At 42.1% G+C, this 4,406-nt stretch overlaps 1 long non-coding RNA gene across 1 annotated transcript; it reads left to right on the top strand.

The window, feature by feature from the left end:
* The first annotated feature begins 395 nt into the window (after positions 1–395).
* On the top strand, positions 396–4,117 carry LOC122422819. Its single transcript, XR_006263972.1, has 3 exons — positions 396–570; positions 1,569–1,789; positions 4,060–4,117. It is a non-coding gene; the product is annotated as an uncharacterized LOC122422819 (long non-coding RNA).
* The last annotated feature ends 289 nt before the right edge of the window (positions 4,118–4,406 follow it).

Here is a 4,406-nt window from a genome sequence, read left to right on the forward strand (position 1 = left end):
GTGAGGGTTGAGAGGGAAGGTGGTGCAGCTGCTTGGGTCATGGGGACATGGACTGCCTCCGCCACAAGAGTTACGGGCCTATCACAGGCTTTTTTTGAGCCTTTGGCAGCTGGTGATCAGAGGCCTCTTTGGCTTGTCTTTCTCTGTTATTCCACCTGGTCAGGAATTCAGAGGGCTCCCCTGGCTGGGGTCCTACTCCGTTTTTCAGTGCGTCAGGTACTTATAGGGGCACCCTGGGTGGGGTCCTACTCTGCTGTTCTGAGCGTCAGGCGCTTGATGGGCCAGCCTCTCTATTGTTCAGCTGCCAATGCTGGCTTGTGGGGAAGAGAGGCTGTGGTGACAACTCCACCCCCTACACATGACTCAGCACTGTCGCCTTGCTTCCATGGCTTCCTGGCCTTTCCCACAGGCATTTTCCTCAGGCGTTTCCCACCACAATCTCCTCCCGCCCGTCCCCTCGGTCCATCTCTCTGCCGTCAACAGCAGCCCTCTCCCTGAGATTGCTCCACAAACGCTACACTCCAGCTCCCAGCTGCTGCGTCTTCTAGGGAACCAGCATCCCTGTCTGGGGTATGTATGGCTGCAGCAAGGACTGTCTGATTTTCATTCCATTTAGGCTGTCAAAGATCAGCTGCTTCATTTTCAGCCTCAAATGTTTCTCCTCTGACTCAGACAATTGTACCAATGTGGCAATTGGACCCCTGCTTCAGTTCCCCCACCCAGCTGTGAGGCGAGCAGAAGTAACGCAGCTTAGATTAGGAGTAGGCCTTCCTACTTGGTAAGATTATCAGGCCACCTGGATACAACCAATTAACCAATTAGGACCAATTAGCTTTCACTTAATACTGACCGATGGTTGCCAATTAGGAAATTAGGAACGGGGCGGAAACCCCCAGGAAAGTCCCGCGCGTGCGAAAGTATTGACCGATGAAATTGCTTTGCAAACGCGTAACCAATCCGCTTCTCACCCTATAAATTTGTGTAACAGCTTGGGCTCGGGGCTCTCTGACCCGCACCACTACGTTGGTTGCAGCAGAGAGTCCTGGCTCGAGTCAGTAATAAACTTCCCTTCCTGCGAGTTGCATTGTCTTGGAGGCCTTCTCTCTTCCCGCTCAGGGATTTGGACATCGGGCATAACACCAGCGAGCTCAGGTCCAGTCCTACGAACACTCCTGTTCCCCCCACTAGTTCCTTTGTCCTACCGAGTTTTGCCTGGTTCTATATATTCTTTTTCTGGTGGTCAGGTTCTCCTGTCCACTCTGCGTCTCCAGGTACTCCTCCTCCTACTTCGGTGTCTGAAGGTGTATTCCTGATGTATCCATGGAGAGAGATGTACTCCACGTCCACCTGCTCCTCTGCCGTCTTGTCCCCCTTTCTTATTTTTAATCACAATATTTTTAAAAGAATTTTATTATAATGGTTGAAACTCCCTATATCATTAAAAAGACAATAGAAAAGATATAATATATATCTGGAAACAAATGAAAATATAAAGATAAATCTCTTTAGTCTATTAAATGTTTAAAAACTTAAAGATCAATTTTAAATTGTTTCACATTATATTTCAGATGACCTTCCCAGATGGATCAGCCATAAAGAATTTGCCTGAAATGCAGGAGATGTGGGTTCGGTCCCTGTCAGGAAGATCCCCTGGAGGAGGGCACTGTAACCCACTCCAGTATTCTTGCCTGGAGAATCCTATGAATAGAGGAGTCTAGTGGGCTACAGTCCATAAAGTCGCAAAGAGTTGGACACAAGTGAAGCAGCTGGGCACACATGCAGACTTCAGGTATGGTTAGATCCAGACCTACTTTATGATCTAGATCTGCATTAGAGCAGGCTACTTTAGCCCTATAGACACTACGAGGACCAACTGGCCTTACAAAAGCCTATAACCAATAAATCATTAACATGTGGGAACTAAACACTAACAGTTATACTTTCGTTTCAAATATAATCTGAGAACCTCTGCCCAGAAATGAAGCAAATGGACTCCCATGATGAAAAAGAATAGCTACTGGAGTCAGGAAAGGAGCCCTATTGTTAGCAAAAAGAGAAATACATATGTTACAAAAAAAAAAAAAACTTGCTTTGTTAAAGTTATTGAGAGTGTTCCGGATCATTTTTAAATATCATACATTTAAAATCAGTTTCTATTGTAATTTCTACTCATAAAGTGACTTTGACATTACTTTATGTTTAAGTTCTATAATCACATTTATTTTTTATACCTTGAAATACATAAACACCAGATTTAGGAACTGACACAATGAAAAACACTTGAAGGTTTTAAATGATATTTTAACATGTCTAGACTATGAATAAATCATTTCTGCATAACCAGAAGAAAAAGCTTAAGAAGAAAACTAACTTGTGTCACCAGCTCATGTGGGAAATTTGTCCCGTTAGGAGAATTATATAAACAGTATCCATTAAGAGTTTATAATTGCAAGAATATGGAAATGCAAATTTTACAACTCACATGATGATACTGCGTGCAGTTTAATTTTAGGAAGAGAAACTGGAAAATTGCTTCTGTGTCTGCAAGTCAAAAACACTTAGATATTAACATTTCAGTGTCATTTTATTGTCAGTTTTCTACACAACAATATAGGTGAACTACATTTTTTAATATAACTTATATTTTGGGACTCAGATAAAAGCTATTTTGATTTTAAATGAAAAAACGGAGTGCTTAGACATTTAGTTTTTCACGGATTGGCTCTTGTGCAAAAACTTCTGGCCTCTCCACTGAGTTCCATACAAATGAGCAAACGTGCTAGCAGAACCAAATGGGCTCTCAACCATATGTGCCAATTACCTTATAAACACACTGTAAGCTCTTCCACAAAGAGAACTTCTTAGGGTTGTGAAGACCCATTAGGTTGGTTGACAGTGGAAGGATTGGTGCGTGTGTGGGGGGTGGAAGTGGGGGTGGGGTGTGGGGTGATGATGGAGTTTTCAGAAGAAAAGGCTTGCTCACACTGCCTCAGGCACATGGTAATGTTCACCACGGATCATTGTTAAATCCTTTGGACAGAAGATTAAGTGTAAGCAGAACACGGAGCACAACAGACAGAGAAATTCTAAATCAACACATAATGGAGCAGGACAGACCCTAGGAGCTGAGGCCAACAAGGCTTAACTGTAACCTGACTGAAGGTATTAAAATTGCTAAAGAAGAATTTGCAAAATCTAAAGGAGGATTATCAGTTGGCGAGGGAAGCACAAACAAAATGACAGAAAGACACATTTTGAGGCTTTTCTGGTGTCTTATTTTGGGGCTTCCCAGGTGGCCCAGTGGTAATGAATCTGCCTGCCAATACAGGAGGTGCAAGAGACACGGGTTTGATCCCTGGGTTGGAAAGAGCCCCTGTAGTAGGAAATGGCTAATCCACTCTGGTTTTCTTGCCTGGAAAATTCCATGGACAAAGCAGCCTGGCAGGCTACAGTCCAAAGGGTCACACAGAGTCGGACACAACTGAGCACATAGAAAGTGCCTTATTTGGAAGGGCAATCTGATATTTTAAATTTCTGTCAAGGTAAAAAAAAAAATTAAGTGATGTATAAAAGTCAGTTATTTCTGAAACATAGCATGCTAAAATCCAGTGGTATAATACATACAGTTAATCTGGATCAATAATTAGATTTTGCTATTATCTAAATGTAATTTCAGGGTGCAAGCCATAGTAACCTGTGCAGTTACCATTTTACAGGTCGATTGTTTTCTGGGCCTCATTTCTGAAGTTATTGCTATAGGGCTCTTTTAGATGGCTGACCCCTCTATGGCCCTGACCCTCCCGTGTTTCTGACTCATCCACCTTTTGCTCTCCAGTCCTAGGCCCACTTAAACCTCTATATCCTACTTTTTTTGTTATGCATCATTGACATAAATTTTTCTTCTAGCTTGTTCTTTCCTTTTAATCAAAACTTTCAATTTTCTTTTTCCTTTCTACCAGTTCCTATGTAAGACTATTTTTGTAAAATTTACATCACAGTACTTGTTTTTGTTTTGTTCTTACCATTAATTTTTTTTAAATTGAAATATGGGTTTCCCAGGTGACTCTACCGGTAAAGAATCCACCTGCCAATGCAGAAGACACAGAGATATAGGTTTGATCTCCGGGGAAGAAAATGGCAACCCACTCCAGTAGTCTTGTCTGGAAGATTCCATGGACAGAGCAGCCTGGTGGGCTACAGTCCAAAGGGTCACAAAGAGTCGGACGCGACTGAGCAACTGAGCATGCACAAAGTGCCTTATTTGGAAGGGCTTGTTTTTGTTTTGTTTTTACCATTAAAATTTTTTAAATTTAAATATAGTTGATTTACAATGCAGTGCTAGTTTCTGGTGTACAGCAAAGTGATTCCTTTGTACATACATACATACATATATATATATTTATATT

The sequence above is a fragment of the Cervus canadensis genome, chromosome 20 (assembly GCF_019320065.1).
Source record: "Cervus canadensis isolate Bull #8, Minnesota chromosome 20, ASM1932006v1, whole genome shotgun sequence".
NCBI lineage: Eukaryota > Metazoa > Chordata > Mammalia > Artiodactyla > Cervidae > Cervus > Cervus canadensis.